Here is a 27,758-nt window from a genome sequence, read left to right on the forward strand (position 1 = left end):
CTGTCTTGGCGGGCCAAGTAACCGTTAACAGGGGAAATCTCCTTGGAGAGGAACTTAATGGTCGTTGCAACGGAAGTGGGCGGAGTTAGAATTTCGTGCTTGAGGTGCGTAGGGAAAAGCGCTTGGTTATTGCAACTTGAACTTAAGAGGAGGCGAGCCTCGGACAAAAGGTGCTGGAAGGTGATTTGTTGCAATCCTGAGTCGTGCATGTACGTATGATAGATATGTGTGTATGATAGATATGTTTACTTTACTTTATTCATTGCACCTCCTACAACGAAATTAAATCTTCAGTGTACATTATAACTATAAAAATCACATGCATGTATTATGATAGATATGTATGATAGATAGATATGTTTACTTTATTGTCATTTCACTTACAACGAAATTAAATGCCATCTTCAGTATACATTATAACTATAAAAATCACACACGTGTATGTTATATATATATATGGGGTTCGATTCCCAACATAGGGTATGGCTAGCTGATGAGAGCTAAATAGCTTGAAATAGATCTATACTAGTCTCCCTTTATTTATTTATCAGCATAAATATAACAAATGTAACAAAAAGGCAACAGTAAAAAATATTGGGTTTCTGTCTGGATGGTCTCTTGTGACGAGCCGAAGACAGAGAGTGGAAGTGTGACCTTCCTCCCATATTTGGGCATACCAGGGGTTGTGACTTTAAATATATACCTCTCACCCTGGCTGGCTGATAAGGAGTCGAGCCTTGTAGCTCAATGGTTAACACATCTGCCTGAGAGGCAATAGAGCACAGGTTCGATTCCCAACATAGGGTATGGCTAGCTGATGAGAGCTAAATAGCTTGAAATAGATCTATACTAGTCTCCCTTTATTTATTTATCACAGGGGTTGTGACTTTAAATAAATATATATATATAAGATTTTTTTTTTTTTTACAACCCCCGGCATGCCCAAATATGGGAGGAAGATCACTACTTCCATTCTCTGTCCTTCGGCTCATCACAAGAGACCATCCAGGCAGAAACCCAATATTTTTACTGTTGCCTTTTTGTTTGTTGTATTTTGCACAAATAGGTTGTATAAAATATAAAATATGTGATAGATATGTATGTATGCACCGGCAGTCTGCTCACATTGGAAATCTTGCAGTTGAGTTGGACTACAATTCCCATATTACCAATCAGTGTGGAAAGTGGCTTACTGGCGAGGGCTGTTGTTTCAAGGTATGTTGAGTCCTGGCATATATAATCTACAAGGTGGCGCTGACAAGCGAAAGTTAGATTTGTTTAATAATTATTCTAGCGCCTGCTGGGTTTTGTTAGATGAACTGGACTGTGCATGTGTTGACATTGCTTGTGGTTGCGCAGAGACTAAACTGCCTGGCTCTCCTTCCCCCCCCCCCCACTCCCCCCCAAAAGACCATATGAGCTGTCACTTAACAAGTTCGTTCTGGATCAATTTAACCATGACCTTATTTGGAAAGAACCTACTAACTATTTTGAAGATTTGATCTTGGTAGCAGTTCTCCAGAAGTGCAATGACAAGGGCTGCCAGATCTGGGCTGCAAAAATGCGGGCGATAGTAGGTTTTCTGAATAATTTTGCTACCAACTTGTGGTTGTCCACATCTTTCAGTCTTTCAGATCTGATGACCCTGTGTAAGGGTTAATGTGCAATGTTCCCTCAGGTTTTCAGTCTGTTCTCATAGTTGTCATGAGTTGATAGGTGTTAATGAATAGCAGAAGAAATAGGAAATTTTATTTCAGATGTGATTATTCTTAAATCCTTCATTAGGATACAGTATTCCTTTTATTATTTTATATTGCTTTCCAAATAATTGACAGAATTCATACTCTGAATTATTCTAGATACCGCAAGTAACTGCTCTATTTTTAGCCATTTTAAATCAAAATATGATAAAATACATTTAGCTGAATTAAAATGCAACAATGATGCTGCAAATAAAGCATAACCTTTGCATAACACAACAGAATTGTTCTCATTTGATAATTCTAAACAGTTTGTGATAATTAAAACTGTAAAGCATCAATAACTATAAACATTAATCTGGTTTTAAGAGTTTTAATATGATGTATGGTATGACAGCATATGCTTAAAAATTGATAATACATAAGATCCAGTCATAAATAAATGCAGGGTTTAGAATGTAAAGCTACTGGAAGCTGATTGAAAAGTAAAATGTATTTTATTTTACATCATCCACTAATTAGGTGTTGTGCACAAATGAGAACAGTTTTTGATTTTGTAACAAGGAGAAGGAGAGAAGCCTTTCAAATATATTTATTATATTATCCTCAGATAAAATACATTTAAAAAGCAAATGCTAGCATTTCAAACTTCAATATATTCTTCTTTGTGGAAAATGAAGTTATTGCGTCCTTTCATAGCCAACTTGCTAATGTCATATGGTATGTCCTGAAATCTTCCAGCATTTGTTTTGTTGTGAAATAAACCTGTGTTTTAATTTTATCCTCCCAGATGTGTTAGAATTAGAGATAAGGAATGGGTTGCTGGGGTGGCAGCAGCCCATTCATAATACCCACAACAATAAACAGCAATACTTTTCATTTAATTATCTGATCATCAAATTAATTTGGTAGTATTTAGCAGCAGTGGGAAGGGTAATCTCTTAATAAATTACTGGAGCTGTAATCTGTATTCTCATCATAATCAATTGCATCTATCAAGAATTGCAGGCAGGAAAGTGCTCTTATATGAGCATTTTCCTGCTTGCAGTTCTTGATAGATGCAATTGATATAACATAATGTTTACACTTATTTTCTGGTCTGATTAATACATAATGCTAAGCAATTATAGAGTTAGCTTACTTTTCCTATGCAAATCAGACCATTGAACAAACCATGATAAAAATCCTGGCTCAGGAGATTTCTGGTGAGGAAATGGTAAACTCATATCCCACAAATAGCAGGAAACATTGTGGTTCAAAATGGCAGCTGGATGCTGGATCTGGACCATTGAAATCTCTCTGGAGAAAGGAGAGAGCTTGAAATTGCCCATATATACACTGGACAGCTGGGGTAAGGATGGTAAGTACACTGCAGAAACTGAGGTTTGTAATTGTTTTCAAACAGCTGATATTAGCAGGTTTTCACCAAACTCATAGCCCCCAAGGCAGCCTTTCAAGGTCCAACCAAACTTTACTTAATTGTTTTGGAGTTTACTTTTTTAGGTTGCTTTTGAAAGGTTAAGAGCCTTCAGAACTGCAAATGTGATCATATTAAGTTTTTCTTTCAATTTTAAGGAAGAAGTTTTAATTATAATTCAGGCTTTTCCAAAAAGTTTTTAAATCTGCAGCAAAAGTGCTGATTTAAGAATTTTTTAAATGGATTAAGAATCCAGATTAACTTGATTTAGAACTTTGAAATTACAGTAACTATAAGAATCCTCCCTGTGGAAAGTTATCTATGTTTGCACTTGGAATTGATAAGGTGACTTTGAAAATTGGTCACTAGAGGGCACCAGAAGAAAAAAAAATATCAATACATTCTTTAAGATAAATCTATGATTATTGGGCTCCAAAAATAAGTTATCTGCTATTATTGAAAAAATGTATGATGTCACTGAAGAATAACAAGTTCCATCAGATAAAACAAATTTATTTGAATGTGGATTTGAAAATGACAGCATATAAGAGATGGAAAAAGATGAAATAGTGAATATACAAAAAATTACATTTGCAAATGAGACTTGTTGATTATTTATCAGTTTAAAAGACACACAAATACTAAACCAGAAGAATGATGGAAATATTCTCCTTATGGATTTATTAAAGGGATTTGTTGAAATTGTCATTGATTTCTTGAGAACAGAAAGAATATGAGCACTGTGATGTGGATAATCTTTTAATACTTTAATCAAAAAGAGCTTTTAAAGAATATGAAAAGAAAGCCGATGTTAGGAAATTGTTTGAGGGGGACTAAAGATTTTCCGGAAAAAGAGGGAAAATATGAAATTGTTTTATTTGATCAAGGCTAAAATAAATAGATTGCTAGAAAAGGAGATATAAAAGTAAAAGGAAGCATTCAAACTATATTTATTAGATGCTGTAGTTATTTCTGATAATCCTTAATAGACTTTTACTGGCTAAAATGGTGTGATGAGATTGATTTATAAAGAAGAGTTAGTTATGGGACAAAGATAGGGGTTAGTTTTATTTTAAGAGATGGTGATATGCTGTTAATGTTGATTACACTTGCTGAGGATATAGAAAGTGTTTTTGTTCTCTTTTTCTTTATTTTTTCTTCCTCTGCATTCTGTGTATGTGCGCGCGCACACCAATGTATAGCATTAGTTTAATACGTATAACATAATTTTAATAAAAATACAAATCACTATAATGTGTGAATCCATTCAGTATTTGCTGAAGGGTGGGCAGCAATATGTACATTTTGCAATGTATGCTTACTCCAAAGTGTACTGCTCCAACTAATTTAATTTCTAGCTGAAATTATTTTATCTGCAGGCTTTCTACTGAAAAAACCAAGTTCCCAGATTTATGGTTGCTGTCTAAGTCTAGCAATAAATTTGAAGATCTACATAATCTGTTCTTTCAAAGGTTTTCTCTGCCAAATGGTTGTTGACTAAATAATTAACACCGCCAGACCATTGTTCTGAATGGAATGAAACAACTCACTGAGGGACAACTTGCTGTGGGACAATGCAACAATTCAATTTAATTATTTAATTAAAAATATTTTAATTTTTGTCTTTCACATTTCATTTTGTCCCTCCTTTTGCATCCTTTCTATTCTACCATATCAGTGTAACTCTTCTCCTGCTGTGCATTGTCCTGGGGCGAGTTGGCTATGGCAAGTTGCCCTGTTCCAAATTCTCAATATGACTTAAACTCATCTCATACAACACACTGGGACATTTAAATAGTAGCTAGTTCAGCTACTCGGTATGCTGGGTTAACTTTTATTGTTAAGGATATCCCAGGGATGGCTGGTGCTGATGCTAATCTTGTTGCTAAAAAATAAAAAAATAAAAACATATCTCACAGATGGTCAAAGACTGTAAGTTTTTATATAATGGATATAATTAAAAGAAAAATAGTGGGAAAACAAAGAATACACAAAAATACTTGGTTTACTACATTAAGTGATAGAATTCCATGGGATCTGTAGTGTTGCACATTATACAAAGAGCCTCTGAACAGCAAAACCAATGGACAGCATCTTCCCTCCCCCCAAAAAAGATTTCTAAGAATGAATCTGCTAGTAGGAAAAATGTGTTCTCATCATCTGACCTGTAGGACAGTTAGATAATCAAGGCTTCATCCAATCAATGTGCCATGTCAGATAAAATGATTAGCCAAGTCAAATGTGTAACTGACTCAATTTCCCCAGCTGGGAAAGAACAAAGGCAAACTTGAATTGGAAATGTACATAATTTCTAAATAGAGTTTTATTTATTAACTGAATTTAAACCGAGAGACAGTTGCTTTAAACTAATGATTGGGCACTGATGGAATGGATTTTCATCTTTCTTAGTGTCTTTTAGCCTCCCTGAAATTACTTTAGAGAATTACGAGAACTAGAGTATAAGTGGAAAAATACAGACATATCAGGGAAGTGGGAAAATGTTAATATTAAAGAGACCCTCTTTGGATGAACTGGAGCAGTGAAAACCTCAGAGGTAAGCTTTCAAACAGGATACCTGCATAGATGTTATAGTAGGCAGTGCAGCTTTCCAAGTTTGATTTTCCATGTTGGTACCACTACTGTAAGAAGTCTTCAATATCTGGCCAACATCCATAATGCTTCCTTGAGGAAGGTTTTTACAGCTCTTAACTTTCCAACCATACCTTGAAGACAGATTTTGTAAACTTCCAGTGAAACGTGTGTGTGTACATGTGTATGCACTGCGTTAATGTAGAACACAATAAACATTGATTGATGTATACAAGAGATATTGGCATGATCTCGGATATCACCCTGTGCTGAGACCCAGTTATTGTTATGTAATAAAACCCTTAACCAGTTGGCTTACTTTTTCATTAACTACTGGAACTAATGTTCATTTATTATTCCATGAATTAAAATTATTCCACGGGTATATATGTGATGCAGTACATAATTGCCTTTCATTTGCATTTTGCATAATTTGAGAAACATAGTTTGCAATGAAGCAGCTTCAGCAAGATTTGATGTTCCTGGCAGTTATTTAAATTTTGTAAAAAAAAGTACATAAGCTAATCAAAATAAATTTATATTACATGTTTTTAAACTCAATAAATACAAAGCCAAAAATAAGGAAATACAACAGAAACATTAAACTTTCAGGGAATATTTATTTTAGGTAATTCTCTTTCGGAAAAATCAAAGAATATGAGAAAATCTTGCATAGGGAACAAAAAAAACCCTATTTGAATTAGTAGGAGTACATTCTCATAGAGAAATTTTATATTGTCACTGAATAAATATAAGCATCTTGTGCTTCATTTAACTTACAGAGGAATGTAATGCTCTGAGTAACAACTTGACATTTTTACAAGAATATGTCAATGAGTACCCTGTTTCCCTGAAAATAAGAACTCGCCAGATAACAAGCCCAATTGGGCTTTTGAATGCATGCGCTAAAATAAGCCCTCCTCAAAAACATTGTGGCACAACAGCAGCCATGAGGTGACTGTGCTCGCTGCCTCCTGCACCTCAAAAATAATGAGACCTCCCTGAAAATAAGGCCAAGTGATTATTTCAGGGGTCAAGAAAATAAGATCCTGTCTTATTTTTGGGGAAACACGGTACTTCTGACCTGAGGAAAGCACAGAACAAAATAATAAAGCTGTATATTAGAATAGGAAATCTATGATACTCTATGGATTAATGGCAATAGCTGAGAATTTGAATGTTTTCTTTGCTCTTAAACAATTTTCCTATGATCATGGAGACAGCAGCCAGACTGGGTTGCTCTGTCCAGTAACCAATTGAACTGAGTCTACACTTGTTATGTCATTGTGCCCTGGTGACTCCTCCCAGTTTAGACTCAGTCCAACCTGGACTAGCTGTGAGAATTGGTCTCTTAGTATTAGTCTAAATCAGTGTTTCTCAACCTTGGCGACTTGAAGTCCTATGAACTTCAACTCCCAGAATCCCCTAGCCAGCTATGCTGGCTGGGGGATTCTGGGAGTTGAAGTCCACAGGACTTAAAGTCACCAAGGTTGAGAAACACTGGTCTAAATTGTTCTATTTTACTCCATTGGCATTTTTCAAATTTATTTTTTTGATTGGAAATTTTTTTTTCTCCTACTCTGGTTTGAGCGGGAGATTCAAATTGACCTTCGGGCTTCATCTCAGACTGACTGACAGTCTTGGGACCATGAGTACGCTCCGGGACACAAACCAGCCATAGTCAGCATGGCGCTGACTCCTCAGCTCACGAGCTGCGACTCGGGCTGTTTAAAAACATGAACATCTCCCATGGCTTTCATACGCCACTACACATTAGACAAGTATGCGTTGGCTGATGCAGCCTTTGGCCGCAGAGTGCTACAACAAGTACCTGTGCCTTAACAGACTTTGATCTCTTGTCCCCACCTTAGTGGAAAGCCCCTCCTTTGGTATGTCCCAGTCTGGCTACTATTTCCACGATTATAGGAGAATGAGCATTGGTCCTTACCTGATACGCTAATTCTCTCTGACGTGGAGACAGCAGCCAGCCCCTCCCTAAGTGTAGGTCAATCTGAACAGAACTTTTTTCTGCAGAGGAGAGAGTATGTATTTTGCAATTATCCTTTTGCTTTCACAATTCTCACTTGAGTCTACAGTCTGCTTCGTCTAAACTGGGAGGAGTCACCACGGCACGATTACATCACAAGTGTAGACGTCCAATTGGTTACTGGACAGAGCAACCGAGTCTGGCTGTTGTCTCCACGTCACAGAGAATGAGCGTATTAGGTAAGGACCAACGCCCATTCTAATTTTGGAACAAAGAGCCCAAGACAGAACCTTCTTAGGTAAACCAGGATTACTGCTAAGAATAATTACCAGTGATTACAAGTGGATGTTGGAACAGAGTTGTCAACCTGACCTAAAAAAATGTTTGCGAATCAAAATACGGTAAAAAAAATACTGTAATTCATAATAGACACCACAACAATAAATATTGAAATAAATATTTCTAGCCTAGAAACCAGGATTCTAGACTTCCCTTAGATATGAAAGGCTTTAGGCTAGGCACTCTCAATGGGGAAAACAGCAGGAATATTACGTATATTACCACTTTGAGTTGATTTATATGTTGTATTTGTGCTGATAAATAAATAAACAAATAGAACACAAATGTTACAAAGGCAACAGTAAAAATATTGGGTTTCTGTCTGGATGGTCTCTTGTGATGAGCCGATAGACAGAGAATGGAAGTAGTGATCTTCCTCCCATATTTGGGCATACCAGGGGTTGTGACACTAATTACAGACAGACAGACAGACAGACAGACAGACAGACAGACAGACAGACAGACAGACAGACAGACAGACATACATACATACATACATATATATATATATATATATATATATATATATGTGTGTGTGCACTGTATAAAAGTGGGATAAAAATGTAATAACTAGCAATAATTATAATTTTAAAAATAAAGGAGATACTTTTACACAAAATTTAAAGGTTTAACATGCTAACATATGTAAATTACCATTACCTGATTCAGCCCAGACAACCTGTCTGATTATCAATTTAAAAATTTAGGCTAGCTATTATTCCAACAGTGTGGCAGCAAGTAATAAGATAATACAATAAAGCAAAAAAAAAAAAGTAATATTTTAAATCATACCTTTTAAAATACACAAATATTCCTCTACCAGAGACTTACGTTGTTTGTAAGTCTTCAGTAGAGGAAGGAAAGGTACCTGGTATGGAAAGGCAAGTACTATTGGCAGGAGCCAGGCCTCTAGGGCAGTGTTTTTCAACCTTTTTGTGCAAAGGCACACTTTTTTCATGAAAAAAATCACGAGGCACACCACCATTAGAAAATGTTAAAATTTTTTAACTCTGTGCCTATATTGACTATATATAAAGTAATTTTCCCACGGCACACCTTACACTATGTCACGGCACACTAGTGTGCCGCGGCACAGTGGTTGAAAAACACTGCTCTAGGGAAAGCTGTTGTACAGCTGGGCTCATCCCCCACTCTTCCAATAATGTGGTTCTCCCAGCCCTAGGAGAGTGCAGGGAGCCCCTCTCTGCTGCTACAGAGGTTAATATCCTCATCCAATATCCTCATACTCATCCAAGGGGTAATGTTACTGGCACCTGTTGCAATTCTAGGGCTAGTGTTACTTGGTCTGTTAAAACTGTTCCAGATAACAGGCTTGCCGCTGTATTTTTTGCTACCTGCAGTTTCCATCTTCAAAAGGCAGACCTTCATAGAGTGCACTGCAATAACCAAAGATCATGTACTAAAGTGATTAGGCCATCCTTGGGAGTTGCAACTGCGAAGTGAGATATAGGTGGCTGAATGCATCCAATGATACCCGGGCCTTGATTGATACAGATGAATCCATGACCCGAACTATGTATCTGCTTCTGCAAGAGGAATATAGCTCCAGGTACATTCCCAGACTTGCAAGCTGCCAATTCACAGTATCTATTTTGTTGATAGTTAACTTAAGTTTGTTACTGAATAAACTGAACATTTGCCTGAGTCTAATGAAATGGAAAATCAGTTCCAGTGATTTAGATTGTATAATTAGAGAAGCTAGTTCGGATTTTCAATGCAGAATTCCAGAACTTCTGTAATTGCATTGCCATTGGTCTTAATTAAAAAAGCCATCACTATTTATCTTTTTCCCATAATCAGGGGAAGGGTGGTCTTCACATATTCCTTCAAGCATGTACATCGCCTGATCTAAAATATTTACATAATTCACTCATAGTGCATCCATTCAACTGTGACATGACCATCTTGTGACTCTAAACTTGTTGATACATTTATAGAAAATCAGCAAACAAATGGAATATCTTTGCTGGGATTTGCCAACTGCGTTTGTTCTTATGCGGCCAGTTGCCCTCTAGTTTGTGGCTTTACAACAAGCAGTGATAACCCTCGTATCTAGCTTGAATTTTTTGCTCTAAGTTTGTAAGCTCACAGCAGTTGCTTTCATTTCCAGATCCTTTGCCATTGTTGCTTGTTTTGAACAGAGAAGTTTCTGTGCCTATGTGCTACAATAGTGGCAAATGATCATTAAAATATCTAGAAATTCCTGTTCTTTTCCTGTAGAACAGAACTTTCTTTTCCGGCCACTATGGAAGGTTTGCTTCTGCAAAATGCTGATATTAATGATAGTTGTCATGGCTTCAATTGAAGAAGGAGCATATCACTGAGGAGAAGAACCATATTTATTGCAAGGTTCTTTGAGTGCCTACTTTAGCAATAGTACTTAGACTCATATACCGCCTCACAATGTTTTACAGTCCTGTCTTAAGAAGTTTACAGAGTCACCATAATGCCCCCAACAATCTGGGTCCTCGGAAGGATGGAAGGCTGAGTCAACATTGAGTTAGCCTGCTATACTGCATTCTGACCACTATGCCACAATGGCTTTCTTGTTTATTTGCAACAATCCCACTTAAACTACTAGATAACAGAACTCTATTCAGATTTTGTGTGACATTTTTTTTTTGATTTACTTCAAATGTTTTATTTATTTTCATTTTCAATTTTGTACATTCACTTATATACTGAATATTTGCAATAATAATAATATAAAAAAAATAAAACATACTTAAACACAACTCATCATCCAACATATAAAACCAACCTGTCGCTTTCATCCTCCATACACCCCTTCTTCTCCCCCTCCAACTTTCCTTTCTCCCTCCAACAATCACCCCTCCTACTTCCCTTTCCCCTCCTATCTTCCTTTCTCGCCTTCCTCACCCTCCTTCCCCTCTCATCCTCCTTACATTCCCCTCTTCCTCCCTCCTTACTTCTCCCTCTTCTTTTCCTCTACTTCTCACTTTGGTGCATTTCTCTATTCATTAATCTATTCAGTTACTAAAAATTGCGCTAAAAAGAAAAGAGAAGGGAAAAAAAAGAAAAAGAAAAAAAAGAGAAAAATAAAAAGAAAAGATAAGGAACAACAGTATACAAGTGTATTCTTCTTATTCTATATATTGAGACTATATCTCCACCCACCGACCCACCCCCAATGAACCCCCCTCCCTAATCCCCTCCGACTTCCCAGGTCCCACACCCGGCACAGTTCACTACCATTCACCTTCTAGAATATCTTATAGTCAAATAGATTAAAAATAATAATGAAAATAAAATAAAAAGAACACTCCGAAAAAAGAAAAAAAGAAAGAAAAATAAAAATAAAAATCTTTTTGCATTATGCTCAGCCTCCCATCATTATTAAAATTTAAACAGTATAGATCATTCCATTTATATTTTATCTTCGTCCCTTGCTTCTTTGATATTTACCCCCATCTTCCTGTAGACTCTCCAAATAGCCTTTCTTAACCTTATATTCAGATAATAGTTTATACAAAAATCAATTTACCTTCTAATACAGAGCAGTCTAATCATACTTTCGCTACTCTTCTTCCTACCCCTCGCTTCTCCATTCCTCCCAATCCTACCCCTCGCTTCTCCATTCCTCCCAAGCCAAAATTCCATAAGATTAGGATCTCTCTCTTCACTTTAAAATCCTGAGCTTTTTATGTTAGACTTCAAGCATGTAAATCCGTAAAGTGTGTGCCCAAAATCCATACCACTTCATTCAGTCCCAAGATCCCTTCATCAATATCCCGCTCCACCTTCCCTTCTGCCCCACTCCTCCCGACTCCATTCATCCCAAACCGCAATTCAAATAAATCTTAGTCTCCACTTTCCTCACACCAGAAAACAATTCATGCGCAGTTTGGATTAAAATTCAAATAAGTCTTATAAAGATCCCATACAATATCTGTCCAAAATAAGCGATGCTTCTTTCCGTTCCTCATCGATATACAGCTTTACCATTTCATACCAAACAGGAATCCTAAAATTTTAATCAATCCAAGAGTTTAAAAAGTATTTTAAAGACATCGCTGGATCTTTATTCTTTACTCTTCTGCCCTTCCGGAAAGAGAAGGCAACCCTCTGCCTTATAGCCACATGTCCCGCTGCTTTGAAGATATGGCTAAATCCTCAGTTTCCGCTCTTCTGCCTCTCCGGTAGGGGGAGAACAACTCCCTCCGTCTTGTAACCAAGTGAATTGCTGCTTGTCTTTCCTTCACCTTGTCTTTCCGCATTTCCGAGTGAGTCAGGAAGTCCTGCCTTCAGAGTTTTATAATAAAAGTCCCGAGCTTCCGAAACAGAATTGAGACGAAATCTTTGATTCTCGAATGTAACTGTGATTCCAACTGGAGCTTCCCATTTATACTGTATTTGGTGGTTTCTAAGCTCTTTGGTTAAAAAAGTATAATCTCTCCTTGCTTGCAGCATCTGGAGTGGTATTTCTTTAAAGACAAACAAATCCTGCCCATCGATTCGCAGCCTGTTGTTGTAAAACTTTTGGATGATCGCATTTCTGGATTCTCTTGTGAAAAAATATATAATTATGTCTCTTGGAAGCTGTCGCTGTTCTGCTACACACGAATTCTGGCGATAGATTTTTCGAATATTCCAATCAAAATTGAATCCCGGACTTCCCACCGCTTGACTGAAAGCTTCTACAAACGTCTGTTTCAAGTTCTCTCCTTTCTTTTCGGGCAGTCCTCTGACTCTTATTGCAAACGCCTTTCTGTTGTAATTTATCATTATAAGTTGTGTTTGAGTATCTCTAATCTCTTGTTGTAATGCTTGAATGTTGGAAGTCAAATTAAAATTAGCCTCCTCCAAAGTTTCCAGTTTAGTCTCCATTTCTTCGGTATAATCTGTCAAAGTAGACATAGCTTCAAACATATCCATCTTTATTTGGGCAATCTTGGTCTCTATTTTGTCGCATAAGTCCAGCACAAATTCTTTGATTTCTTGTTTAAAGTCATTGAGTATTTGAAAAAGAAGCTCCTGTGTTAAGGAATCTCCAGTAGGGGGTGTGGGAGGCAAGGGCAGCGATTTTATAACAAGTTCTTTAAGCACATGTGAAGGGGAGCGTTTTGCCTGCTTAGACCTGGGAGCCATTATAGATAAAAGCTGAGAATAAACAGATAAACAGTATCTTCACCTGCTCAGTTCTCAATAAGTTATTTGTAGATTTTGCTTGTTAATGAGGAGCAGTCTCCGGGAAGATAGAGCCAGTTAATTACGTCATCTATTAATCACCAACACAGTAAAAACGCCATTTTGTAGCACGATTGAACAAAGAAGCCTCAAAGGAGAACGAGGCTGGTGTTTAAGATAGTTATAAAAAAAGGAACATCTCAGGAGTAGAACCCACTCGTGTTAGTCTTAAGTAGCTTTAAGCAGCTTATCATTGTCCTGAGGGGGGGGATCACCTGTCTAGGGCTGCAAAAAAAAAGCAGCTGAGAAGAACTGGCTGGAGATAAGAGCTCAGTTACGCTGGATCTTTTCTCCGTTCGCAGCCCAAAAAAAAAAGAAAAGGGGCTGTGAACTACGAATAAATCCTAGCACCTGAGCTTCTGCCTGCCCCTTTCTGCCAAAAAGGGGTGATATCTATTGATCTTAATTAGATATACAGACCAGAACTCTGAGAGGAGCTCCATTGAGCTCCTTCGGCGACAGCTCCGCCCCCAGAAGCCCCAGATTTTGTGTGACATATTGAAGGAAACTGAATCTTCTCAAAACCAACTGGTGAAAGTTCCTGAATCAACTTAAGTCAATTTGCATTCTGATATCTAGAGCTTTTTTTTTAAAGGACATTCCTCTTCATCCTTTTTTTCATAATCTTTGAGGGGAGGGGAGTCCTCCATGCATGTATATTGCCTGACCTAAGAGATTCATGGGTATTTCATTCAGGATGTATCTATTCACCTGTGACATGACCATCTCAGGACTCTGAACATGTTTGATCTATTTGTGGGGGAAAGAGCAGCAAAAGCCAATAGAACAAGATTACTCAGATTTGCTGAGTTCTTGTGCATTTGGGCTTCTTGTGTTGTTTGTAACTTTGTTCCCTGCATTCACAAAGCATCTGAAATGGGAGATTTCAAAGAAGTACCAAAGAAAATAAGAAAGTTAATCAGTTCATAGAGCTTCACAAAAATTAAAATGACACAATATTTCCATTTTCAGTGTGCATCTTCCTTTTTACAATATGCTGATATTGATAACATGCCGATTTGCACTGGTAATATGTCGGTATTCATATTGATTAAACCACTGTGAATCCTGATGGAACTACAAAGTCGCATCACACACATTAAGATTGCGTAATTATTCCACTTAAACCCTTCAATTATTTGTCTTCCAAATCCCAAACTAAATGCATAGACTAATCATTTCATTTTTTTGGTATAATTGCAAAAGTGTTGCCTTTCTTTTTCTCTCTTCAATAACATTCTGATTTACAAACTGACCTTCTGCCCCATTTTTTTTAACCTTACCTCCAGCTAGAATATGCTCTTGTCACAGTGATATGTGACATTCTTCTTTAAATCTTTCCCTGGACTTCTATTTTGGGATGCAGAAGAAATCCTTCTTTATTCCTGCTTGTTTGTTTGGAGTATTTCTATATAACATTAAAATACAATGACAGAAGTGTTGATCTTCAAAGCTCTCTATTGCATAATCCCATTCCATTTTTTTTACTAGCATTATACAGCTGACTAAAAGCTCCAACAAGCAACTCTGCTGTTAATCACTTTGTCAGTTAAGCCTTGGAACTCTTCACAAAATACTTGGAGATCTGTATAACTCTGTTTTGTCTTCAAATACCTTCTCAAAACTTAACTTTTAATACAATTTTTAATATTTTGTTGTAGTTCCCCCATCAAGAACAAGACCTAGGTCTACTTAAGAATAAATCTATGTAAGTAAAAGTCAATTAATAAAGTTTCTAAACCTTCCCCCCTCTTCCCCCCCAACTCACTGTTTAGAATTTATATCCAAGTTACTTTTGCCAATACCATAGCATGTATATATTGTTAAATAATGTCCATTGACATTTCCTTGTTGTTATTATAATTGACTAAAAATCATTTACTATTTATGTCCCATCTCATCTCGTCAGACCCCCCCAAAAAAACCTTACACCTTTATAACAAGATTAAAAATTTGTTAATAAAATTTATAGGTCTTTTTCCCAAGTCACAATTTGCAATTTATATCCAAATATCTTTTACTAGTTTGCCAGTACATGTATATATCATTAAGCTGTATCCATTATCATTTCATTATTGTTATTATAGTTAATTATTTGTTAACAAATAAACATTTAATAACAATATAAAACAATCTAAGAGTAAATTCCTACTTATTAATCAAAATTAATCAAAATTATTTTTTTTATTATCAACTTTCATTGTCAATCTGTATCTTTCCAGTAACAAAACAGTCTTATCTCTCTTGCCAATTGTGGTGTCAGTCTTCTTTTTATCTCCTTTATAAGGTTTTTATACATTTCTCTCCGCACTTTGTTGCTTGAAGGATCTCTCAGGTAATCTCGTTGCCCACCAGCTGCTACTAAAATTAGCTTGTCTTTGGTTGTCAATTTTACTTCTGAAATTTTTTTTCTTCTTAAGTCCATCATCATTACCATATTTTTTCTTCTGTATCCTTGAATCTGGAGTAGAGCTCCAATTCATCGAATTCCCTTTTCCATTCCCTTCTTTCTACTTTCACCCACTTTTGCTTCCATTAATAAATTAATCTATTGTCTTATCTTTATCTTCTATATCTTCATTCTCCCCTTTAATTTTGGGGGCTCCAATCCCATCTTCTTTTGCTGTGAGGAAGACTAGTCTTTCCAGCTTCTTCTCAATTCTCCCATATCCTTCCAATAGATTTTGAATTCCAGCCAAGATATTTTGGAATTTTAAGGTTTCCTCATCTAAATATTGATTCATGTTTCCAAAACAGAAGAAAGAAAGAAAGAAAAAACTAATAGCCACTGCCACTCTAGCCTTCCAGGCCTCTTTTATTTTTTTATTTTAGATTGACTTGAACGAGAAGGGTTCTGTTCCCCCCTTTCTTTCCCCTACCAAAATAGTTCTCAAAGGCACCTGTGAAAACAATTCATGCCCTTAGCTCTTTATCAGTTTCTGTAAACAAGTTGCAAACCCTTCAGCTACAAAGTCAGTGAAATCAAAAAAGGAAAGAGAAGAGATACATTGTTTCAAAAAACCCAGCCTCTGACCTCGAGTGGCAGTGTGCTACTTTTCACTTTCTAATATTTATCTCTGGCTTATAGGAAACAAAGTTCTTTAGATTTCTTTTAGTGAAATTTAATAACAAGTAATAGGAAGAATTGTTAAAATAAGAAGGAAGGTTTTAATACAGAAGTCAAAAAATAAAGCAACAAAAAGCAGAAGAAAAAAAATCAATCCACTCACTTTAAGAGGAGAAATGAGAAACGTTGCAAGCACTTCAATCCACAAAGAATAGTTACAAAGAAAAAAAAGCTTTCCAAAGCAATCGAATTAGGGTTAATTTCGCTGCTCAATTCTTTTCCTTAAGGATCTAATTTGGCTTTAAAGAAAAATTTATTTGGGCAGTCTTTCGCAAAAAAGAAAAAATACGTCACCAGATAGCCTTTCTCTTTTCACTTCCTTCCTTCTGGAGCTGTCCCGACTTCATCAGCCTGGGGGCTGCCTGTTTACCGCCGGCTTGAAGTGCTTCCCTTGGGTCGATCAGGGACTTTGCAATGTCCTTGAGACCAGCAAGGCTTCGTCTTCCTGGTCACCGTCTCTACAGGACGGTTTAGGTCTCAATGGACCGTCCAGAGGCAAAAGTATCAACGGCGGTCTCGGAGTATTGAGACTGTATGTTGTGACATTGCAGTGTGGCTCCTCCTCCTCCAAGTCTATGTAAGTAAAAGTCAATTAATAAAGTTTCTAAACCTTTCCCCCGCTTGCCCCCGCAACTCACTGTTTAGAATTTATATCTAAGTTGCTTTTGCCAATACCATAGTATGTATATATTGTTAAACAATATCCATTAAAGGTGTAATGTTATTGAAGGATTTTTTGAAATAGCTAATGAATGCCATTATGTGGTTGTGTCTTTAAGTATGAATGATTTGAGGTAAAAGCATGTTCAAATAATTGTAGTCAAATGAGAATTGTGGTACATTGATAGTAAGATATACAAAGATTTTTGATTTAAAGTGTATAATCTAATGAACTATAAGTAATGACTGTGGAAGAAATGCATGAAAATTATCTGTAACCAATCGACACACTTTCTACAAGATGTAATGAAGGATGTTTTTTTTGTGTGTTTTTGTTCAATTAAAATAAAAAAAAATTTCAAAAAAAGAATCGGTCTATGTAAGAAAAAATAAACACGTCATTTATGGAAAGCTTTCAGTAGAGCAAGAATATTTGCTACTTCACATTTTTCCTGCAGCTCAGGGAAAATCTGCTTAAGAAGATTAAGGGGACAGGAGGAGGAAGAAATGAAGCACACCAACCTTGTGTGACACACTGCATAAAATAATTTCAGGATTGTTCCGAATTTTGTTTCATGTGAAACCTAAAAGAACCAAAATGTTCTAGGCAGAGGTGTCCAGAGGTAGGGAGATTAAAAATTAAATAAAAGTCAGGTTGCCACCCACAAGTGCATGAATAAACCCCAGTCCCCTTTCAATGTGGGTAACAAGTCCAGTGTACATCAAAAAGATGTGGGGTTTCCACGGTGCATCTGTGACCCGCATATTGATCTGGTTCTGCCCACCCGCCCATACTCTTCAGCGCATGTGCAGAAGTGTCATACAAGCGCACACGCACAAGGGAACCGGTAGTAAAATAAATTGAAACCCACCACTGTGATTCTTGCGGCTTGAAGTAAAGCATACTTCCCATTTCATATATAAACCTACAGTAGTTGCTAGAATTAAAGAAACAGCTGGCACTACAGAGGAGATGATGAAGAATAAGGAATTACTATATTACTGTAAAAATATGATTCAATGTGCATTGAGAAAATTACACAGAAGAAAAGTGCAAAACAGTGCTGCCTTAGAAAATAAACAGAGTAACATTTAGGCAGAGTATCTTGTAGTATGTTTTGTATGTCAAATAATGGAAAAAAACAGTCCTTCTCATGTCATTCAGAACTTGACTTAGGAGCAGCCAAATCTTCCCTCAGCACTGACAAATATCATGTTTTTCGAAGTATAAGGTGCACCCTTTTTCCTCTAAAAAGAGGCTGAAAATCTGGGTGCGCCTCATACACCGAATGCAGCATTTTTTGCCTCTTGAAGCCCCGCCCCTTCACCAAAATGGCCTTGCATACCTTTATAGAGGCTTTCAAAGAGCTCCTGGGGGCTGGGGAGAGCAGAAATGAGCAAAACATGGGCTGTCCCCCCCCCCGCCCCCAGCAGCACTATAAGCATCCATAAGGCTATTCATACATTTTTTAAACAAAAAAAATGGCCCGTTTTCGTGAAAAACGGGCCGTTTTGGGGAGGTTTGCAGAGTGCAAAACTTTTTTTTTTCCTTCTGGAAAGCTGTTTAGTTAGAGTGGTTGATGAGTTTTAGGTGCTAAAGGTTGTCAGTGATTTCCTTCTCCAGCACATGGATAAATACACCTGAAAACATCTACTTACCTACTTACTCACTCTCTCTCTCCCTACCTACTGTATTTCTCTCTCTCTCCCTCCCTCTCTCTCTCTCTCTCTCCCTTTATCTACCTACCTAACTACTTTCTCTCTCCCTACCTACTGTATTTCTCTCTCCCTCCTCTCCCTCTATTATGTACCGAACTACTCTCTCTCTCTCTTCACCTACCCATCTACTGTATTTCTCTCTCTCTATTTTTCTCTCTCTATCCCTCAACCTACCAACCTACCTACTCTCCCCCTACCTATCTACTGTATTTCTATTTTTCTCTCTCTATCCCTCTACCTACCAAACTACCTACTCTCTCTCTCCCTGCCTACTCTATTTCTCTCTCTCTCTATTTCTTTCTCTCTATCCCTCTACCTACCTATCTACACTCTCTCTCTCCCTACCTACCTACCCACTGTATTTCTCTCTCTTTGTCTTTCTCTCTTTATCCCTTTATCTACCTACCTACCTACTTACCTACCTACCTACCTACTCTCTCTCTCTCTTCCTATCTACCTACCTACTGTTTCTCTCTTTCTCTCCCTCTCTATCCCTCTATCTTTTTTTTTTTAAAAAGCCTCTTCAAAACCTGGGTGCCTCTTATACTCTGATGCGTTTTATACTTCAAAAAATACTGTAGTCAAATCTTGGTTAATCCACAGCTGCTGCCTGAGGTATCTTCCCTCTCTTTGCCTGAGGGTAGAACCTGCCTGTATTAGAATAATATGAAAAGGAAAGTATCTTCACAGCAAGGTACTATTTGTGATTCTCAGGCCAGCCTATCAGAGATTGCAGGATCTCCTTGTTCCGTTGGAAAGCATATCATGTAGACCTGGCAAATGGAGAGCTCTACAGGCAAAATGACCAAGATTGGCCACATGAATTCAATAACATCTGAAAAAGATTCATATTTGGGGTAGTCAACAGTTCATTTACGGACAGCATCAATGTTAACATAGAGCATAAAATTATGAAAACTATATGTCAGAGAAATCAACTTTGTATTAGGGCAAACTGAAATGTCACCAAATGGTTTACAAAATGCTGAGTTCTCTGGACATTAAGGTAACGGGGTAACCCCTTGATCTGTGATTTATAACGGATTGAATAGAATGCAGAAAGTCACATGTAGATTTATTAGTCTAGTGTTTGCTATATGGAAAGGAGATTTTGATGTACCCCAGACGGTTAGGATAAAAACCTGAAAGGCAATTACTCTGTTTTATTATAAATCTAAAATCTGTCTCCAGTACTAAATTGAACACACAAATCCCTTCTGAGTCAGAGAGGAGTATATCCCAAGGGAATATCGCCAGAGTAGATAATTCCACGGATTTATGGACAGGGTCAGGGGACAGGCAGGAGTGTGCAAATAGCATCTTGGTGGTACCCGTAACAGTAACCTGTCATGACTGCCTTACATTATCAGCTTTTAAACAGAAAGGAGAGAGTGGGAAGTAAGAGGTAGTTAACACATTTTAGAAATAGTACAAAAGGAAACTTTCTTTTAGAAATGTTTAGGGAAAGCTATTGTTGCTTGAAGGAAGCCTTAATTCTTAACCCCAGAGCATTACTCACTACAGAATAATGTATAAATCACTGAGCTCTTTGAAGAACATAGTGGTTACTGAGAATTGCTTCATTCAGTGGGTCATAAGGACTCTTCAGTATTTCTTTAATCTGTGCGTTTTGTCACACATTCCAAGTTATCAATTAGCCAAGGAGAACAAACAGATTTTCCTGATATTCTTTCTTACCAATTTCGTTTCAGGACATCACGATCTAGGAATGCTTAGCCAGAGCAATGATTCATCTAAATTAGAAAAAGGGTAAAGAATATTTTTATTTATTTATAGTAATACTCATTTGAATTAAGAGTATTTAAATTCTTACTTTCATTGTTTAAGATGCCAAGAACTTTATATTTACTGTAGGTATAGAACTGTCCCAGGAAACAATTTTAAAATATTTTCCTTTATTCATTTTCTAAAGTCATCCATTGACCAAGTGATTGGGTGTATCTTTCAAGAGAGGTAAAATAATACAAACACAGGATGAAACCATCAACCGCTTCCCAATAGCTGGTGAAAGAGTTGTTGCAATTTCAGCTTAAATATTTGATTGCTTCATTTTTGCCTTAATCATAATTATCTCAACCTTTCTACATTTATTTCTTCATCCTAGCCTGATAAATATCTATGCTTCAAAGTAAAAACCTACAGCAAACTCTTAACGAGTTAAAACTATAAATCTAATCTGGGCACCAGGTACTATATTCAGATAATTTCTTATCAACAGTGTACCTGTTCCCTTCCTTTAAGACAGAGGTAAGTATTATTTCCTTTACAGAGCCTATAAAATTCTCCTTTCCAGTTTCTCACGTTTATAACAGTTGCTCCTCATCCAGAAACATCAAGAACAAGGAAACCTTAGAAATTATTCTGAAGCTCCAGAGAAGAAAAGCACTTCCCGACAGGTTCAAGTCTTTATGTTGTTGTTCCTCTATTTCTCCACCCCCTTCTGCCTGGATTGCTTCTGTCTTCTGGGAAAGTCCTTGGTACCATGTATTTTAATGTGCATTTTAACTATAGTAATAAAATATGATGGTTAATTCTTTGCCATCTTTGAAATATATGTTCAGCTATGATTCTTCAACCTCTTTAGAATATAGTACTAGGTATTTTCAACAAGATCATGTTTATAGTAACAACAACAACATTTTTGCTGCTCCTCCAGGAGTAATAAAATAGTAAAAGACACAAGTTACCTCAAGTATATACCAAGGATTTGGAAACAAATAACAAAGTCATATGAGGATTAAATATTGAAAGTATATGCAATTCCTAAATGATAATTTGGTGCTTTTGCAATTGGATCATTAGATGTATATATATCCAGCATGATTTTTTTAAAAAAAGCTGCCCTGGTGCAATTACAGAAAGTACAAGTGAACCCAACTTCAAGTCAGTGCTCAGAAGCAGAATATCCTGGGAAGCCGAAAGATTTCCTATTCTAGTTTTTAGAATTAAAATCTCCGGTCAGATTTCTGTCTTTGGATCTCTTACAGCATGTAGGTACTTATTTCACACACACATGCCAAATCCAAGCTGGTTCAAAATGCACTGATTTTCCTCACTGCTATTCTTCTTGAAATTGCTCATAACCAATAGGAGAGCTCAAGAATCAGCAGCTAGCTTATACCCTATTTCCACTCCTGTCATAACTGGGTTCACCTAGCAGCTTTTAAAAAAAAAAAGATTGTGTTCTCCGATTGCTCACTTTAGAAGAACTAGTGGAAGGGTATCCTGGTGCCACAGTGCCTTAACCTCAATGCCCACAAGAACTGGAGAGATAGGTTGAGAATTAGGTGCCCAAATCCACTTGCAGGCTGCCAAATTGAATTGGTAGAGATGCCTCCTGTCCTGCTGCTGATCTGGAAAACCATTGTGTCTGCTGATTCTTGGCGATCAGTGGGCCCATAGGAGATCCAAAAATGTCAAACTGGCACCACAAAGATGGAACTGAAGCCCCACCTGATTTATATGTGCCGTATCTATAACACCCATAAAAAAGGCGGGGATTCAAATTGCATGGCCAGGTCCCCCCATCTTTTATTTCTTTTTCACTCTCCCTGCAGATGCCTGTCATAGTGTGGAAACAGAAAAATTCAAGCCAATTCAGGATGAGTCAAAATACTATATATCGAGGAGACTAAAAAACAGAATAGATACGAGTAAAATAGGTACCCGAGATTGCCTGTTTAAAGATTTGGGAATTCTATTGATCTAATCTGTCTCTGTTGATTTGCTCATTCAGTGCGGATAAATCACACATTGTTTATTTTGTCTATTGTAGTTTCACAATAACTGAAAGTGCTGGTCTTTATTTTTCACTCATGTAATCTGTTAAATCCTTTCAATTTATTTTCGAACACTTCATTTCTTCTCATGTTTTCTAATATTTGTCCTTGATAACTTCATTGTATTTTGGTTGCTTTATCGGCATCTGTTTTTAGTTTTACTAGTGTTTCTTTCTTCTCTTTGTTCTTCAACATTGTTACATCAATCTACTATTGTTACGCTTTGTTTTTTAAGATGGGGAAATAATTTTTTGGCTTGACTTGCTCTAAAATGCTAAGTTTCCCAATTCAAACTGTGATTGAGTCTGTCCATGTGTTTGTTGTAAGATTAAGATGGTTTTATCTTATATTCTGGTAGCTACCCTGTTTCCCTGAAAATAAGACCTCCCCGGATAATAAGCCCAATCAGGCTTTTGAGTACAAGTGCTAAAATAAACCCTCCCTGAAAATATTGCAACACAGCAGAAGCCCTGAGGTGACCACGTTCGCTGCCTCCTGCACCTCAAAAATAATAAGACCTCCCCGAAAATAAGGCCAAGTGCCTATTTCGGGGATTAAAAGAAAATAAAACCCTGTTTTATTTCCGGGGAAACACGGTAGTTGGCATTTGTTGATGCATTGTACTAATTTAGGTCAGTCAGTCAGAAAGAAGACCAATACAAATCAAAAAATGCTAGAGAATTCCTGGAAGCTTCACACTCAGACAAATCACCCTATTCAAAAAAGGAAAGGTCTAGGGAAACAGAACCATCTGTCTCTAGCAACCATGACCTGGATGACTGAGAATCTCCATAATCTGTCTCTAATATCAATGTGACAACTCCCAAGTCTAACCTGGCTGCAGGACAATTCCATAAAATACTACTGATCAGACCTCAACTAATGTTTTAATGCACAAAAATAATCCCTATATTTACAGTATAACACTGAAATGGAAGCTCTGTAAGTATGTACATTTTTTTCAATTAAATATGGTTTGAAACTATATTACAGGTTTTTTCCTTATTATTAAAAATATAATTCAACCTCAATTATTTGTCTTCATGTTCTTTTTATCCTTGGGAAATGGAAAGGGGACATGAGAAGAAATTGGGGAATCAGATGTCATTGAAGTTTGCTTCTGCTTTTAGTCAATTTTACCATCATTTCTTACTTTATTCTGTGATTGTTTAACTTTTCTTGAGAAATTGGCATATAATTCCATACAAATCCTATAGAGCAGGACTTTCAGCTGCTACAATCCCATGTTATCTGACATTTTGAAGCGATCAGTCAGCATTCCCACCAGTGATGCTAATAAATTTGTTCATTAATTTGTTTGAAGGCTCACTTGTGACAATATTTCCTCTGAGATAAAAATGAGGAGATAACATGTGCTGGCTTGGTGATAGAACTTAAAACCTGGGTAATTTTCGAGGATAGAATGGAATAAGAAGGCATTAGTGATTCAATTTAGATATATATTTTCTGGTTATTATCTCAGGCCTTTAATTGCTTTGGACTATTGTATCTTATTGTTTGTTCAATCTTCAATGACTTAACAATTCTTAATAATTCCAAAATGATTTTTTTCTGCACTTTGCATAATGCGGTTTGCACACTTACTCCAAAAGTGGATAGCATGATGAAGTTGTATGTGGTTAAATACGAGCAGATGTAAGAATCATTTTTTAAAAATGATTTAATCGGCCATTGTGAAAGTAACCTCAATCTTCAATTGAGGAGTGCCTTGTTTTTTTCTGTGGCAGTTTTTTTCTGCATATCCAGTTCACAATGAAATTACATAATCAGCCATCCCTGGGAATCTTCCTCTGACTAGATAACAACATTTGTGAGTTGCAAACAAAAAGAGAGATATGTCATCATGAGCAGGGAAGATGTACAAGGACTTAATTATAGTAGATAGGTTAGAGGTGATTAAATGACTGGAACACTAGGAGAAAATTTTTATAGTATTTTTTAATTGAAAACTGCAATTATAAAAATAAAACTAATACGAACCACAAAAAACATAAGAATAAAGGCCTTTTGTGAGCTGGGGAAGCACTGCAGTGTGGGCCTGTGCCTGTGCTAGGCCTCCCAGGACCACCTCTGCCTCTGAGGCACCCTGTGCTCCATTTTACAACCCATATGGTTGCCTCATGTTCACAACAGGGAGAGCAGAGGTTGGAATCATTCAGCAAGCCAATCATATGGACCCTTTGTCCATTTTTAACTAATGCTCCTAATAGCAATCTACGCGCCTAATGATAAGCAAGATGAATTCTACAGAAAATTACCCAAAAAATAATGGATTTGGACTACTTAAATATTTGTATGATGGGAGATTTTAATGGAATTGTAGATAAGAATATGGACTATAACTCACAAAAAACAACAAAGTCAAATAGATACTCCCTAAATCCTTCGATGAGACAGGTTTAAAGGATGTTTGGAGAGAGAGAAATCCTACTAAAAAACAATATACTTTTTATTCAAACAGACATTTATCTTATTCTAGAATCAATATGATATGGGTAGCGACTGAATCGGCCTACAACATACAGGAAATTGAGATTGAAACAAGTGCTTGGGCAGACCACAACCCAATGATAATTAAATGGAAAGGACAAAGAAAAAGATCTAGGTGGACATTAAACAACACTATATTAAAAGAGAAAGACTTTGTACAGAAAATTGAAAAGGAATTGGCCTTTTTCTTTAAAGAAAATAGAAAAGAGGAGACATCAATGCAGAACCTCTGGGACACAATGAAGGCCTATACCAGAGGCCTGATAATTGACTATACAAGGAAGAGAAATATAAAGAAAAGACAAACACTTAAAGGACTTGACAATGAATATAAGGGTCTTGAAGAAGAATTACAGAACTCCCCACAAAAGAAGGACATTAAAGTAAGAATGGATACAATTAAACACAAAATTGGGTTAATGGAAAAAGAGGAATTAGCCCAAAAAATTAGGGATGCTAAACAGAATTACTTTAAAAATGCTAATAAACTAGGCAGATGGTTGGCATACAAACTGAGAAAAGAGAGGGACTCAAAGAAGATACTGCAGTTAATGGATGATCAAGGGCAAACCTGTTCTGGGAATGGAAAAAAAAAACAAGATTACTACTGTAAACTATATGATCATGAGAATACAGAAGAGGCAGGAGTGAAACAATACTTACAGGAAGCCAACTTACCCCAGCTACCCAAAGAAACTGTAACAATGCTAGAAGGCAAAATAACTATGATGGAGCTAACCGAAGCACTTAAAAACCCAAAGAACGGGAAGGTCCCGGGCCCGGATGGGCTACCAGCGGAATTTTATAAGACCCTGCAGGAATCGTTGTCTCTTCCATTATTAGAAGTTATGAATGAGGTGATGTCAGAGAGGAGAATACCCAAATCATGGTCAGAAGTATATATTTCACTTTTACCAAAGGAGGGGCCTGATTTACTACAAATTAAGAATTACAGACCAATCTCCCTGTTAAATTCAGATTATAAGTTTTTTGCTTCAATATTGGCAGAACAACTTAAAAAATACTTAAGTAGTTTCATTCACTCTGATCAAAATGGGTTTCTGCCAAAAAGACAAATTAAAGATAATATGAGGATAATCTTAGATACTTAGGAATATTATGAGGCACATCCTGAAAAATAATTGGCATTGATGTTTTTGGATGCTCAGAAGGCATTTGACAACATGAATTGGCGCTTTATGTTGTTACAACTGGAAAAGATGGGCTTTGGTGAGAAATTTACTCAAGCCATACAAACTATATATTATAAACAAACAGCTAAGATAATGATAAATGGGGTTTTGACAGAGTCTATTTAAATAAATAAAGGGACAAGACAAGGCTGCCCATTATCACTATTACTTTTTGTCTTAACGTTAGAAGTTTTAAATAGAAATGTCAGAGAAGGAAAAGAAATAAAAGGAATGAAAATCAAAAAGGAAGAATACAAGCTACAAGCATTCGCAGATGATTTGGTCTTCATTCTATAGGATCCATTAGAAACAGCACCTAAATTGATAGAAAGAATAGAAGAATATGGAAAAGTAGCAGGATTAAAAATAAATAAAGACAAAATGAAGATCTTGACAAAGAATATGCCAACAAGTCAAAAAGAAGAGTTGGCGGAAACCTTGGATATGCAAGTTAGGAACAAGGTTAAATATTTGGGGATATATTTAACAGCAAGATGCAGCGCTCTTAAAGACAACAACTACTATAAACTCAAACAACAGACTGTGATGGACCTGAAGAAATGGAAAAATCTACAACTTTCGATGAAAGGGAGAATATCTACAATTAAAATGAATATTCTACCTAGAATTTTATATCTGTTCCAGACTATTCCAATTAGACTAGGGAAGGAATATTTTGATGACTTAAATAAAATAATGTTGAAGTACATATGGCAGGGGGGGAAAGCAAGAATAAAATTAAAATTGTTACAAGGTGCAAGAACAAGAGGAGGATTGGGCCTGCCCAATTGGGAACTATATCACCAGGCAGCAAGTTTGATGTGGGTTAAAGAATGGATATCACTAAGGAATACCAGATTATTGATTCTTGAAGACATGATCTATTGTTGCGATGGCATGCCTTTTTATGGTATAAGGGAGCTAAAATACAGGGGTATTTTAGAAGACATTACCTATGGGAGCTTTTGCTACTAAATTGGGAGAAGATTAAAAGACAATATTATTTAAAAATTCCAGTCTGGCTATCAACTATCAAAGCCTTTTCATACACAATAATATACAAAAAGGAACAAACAGTTAGACATGGTGAAATATTGAATGCAGAGGGTGAACTTAAATCTTTGCAAGAACTGGAAAAGGAAGGTGTAAAGATGAAATGGTTTTCATATGTGCAAATACAATCTAGATATGACAAGGACCGTAAGGAGGAAGGTTTTTATGATAAAATGATCGAGTTAGATAAAATTTTGATGGGTACTGATGAAAAAGTAATTAAAAAACTTTATGGACACTTAGTAGAGGTTAAGTTAGAAGAAAAACAAGTTAAAGGAACTATGATAGCTTGGGGGGGGGGAATTTTGGGCTTTTGATTGAATTAGAGAAGTGGCAGAAATTGTGGTCCCAAAATTACAAAATGACAATGTCAACAGCATACAAAGAAAATCTGTATAAGATGTTTTACAGGTGTCATCTACCCTTGACAAGAA

General features: G+C 36.6%; 1 long non-coding RNA gene across 2 annotated transcripts; it reads left to right on the forward strand.

Moving 5' to 3' along the window:
- Nucleotides 1–48: 48 nt before the first annotated feature.
- On the forward strand, nt 49–22,982 carry LOC116502812. Of its 2 annotated transcripts, none has more exons than XR_004254592.1 (3): nt 49–209; nt 9,394–9,602; nt 20,480–22,982. It is a non-coding gene; the product is annotated as an uncharacterized LOC116502812 (long non-coding RNA). The 2 variants fall into 2 exon arrangements; XR_004254593.1 differs by lacking the exon at nt 49–209 and adding an exon at nt 7,211–7,932.
- Nucleotides 22,983–27,758: the final 4,776 nt, after the last annotated feature.

This window comes from Thamnophis elegans, chromosome 2 (assembly GCF_009769535.1).
Source record: "Thamnophis elegans isolate rThaEle1 chromosome 2, rThaEle1.pri, whole genome shotgun sequence".
In the NCBI taxonomy this organism is placed as follows: Eukaryota; Metazoa; Chordata; class Lepidosauria; order Squamata; family Colubridae; genus Thamnophis; species Thamnophis elegans.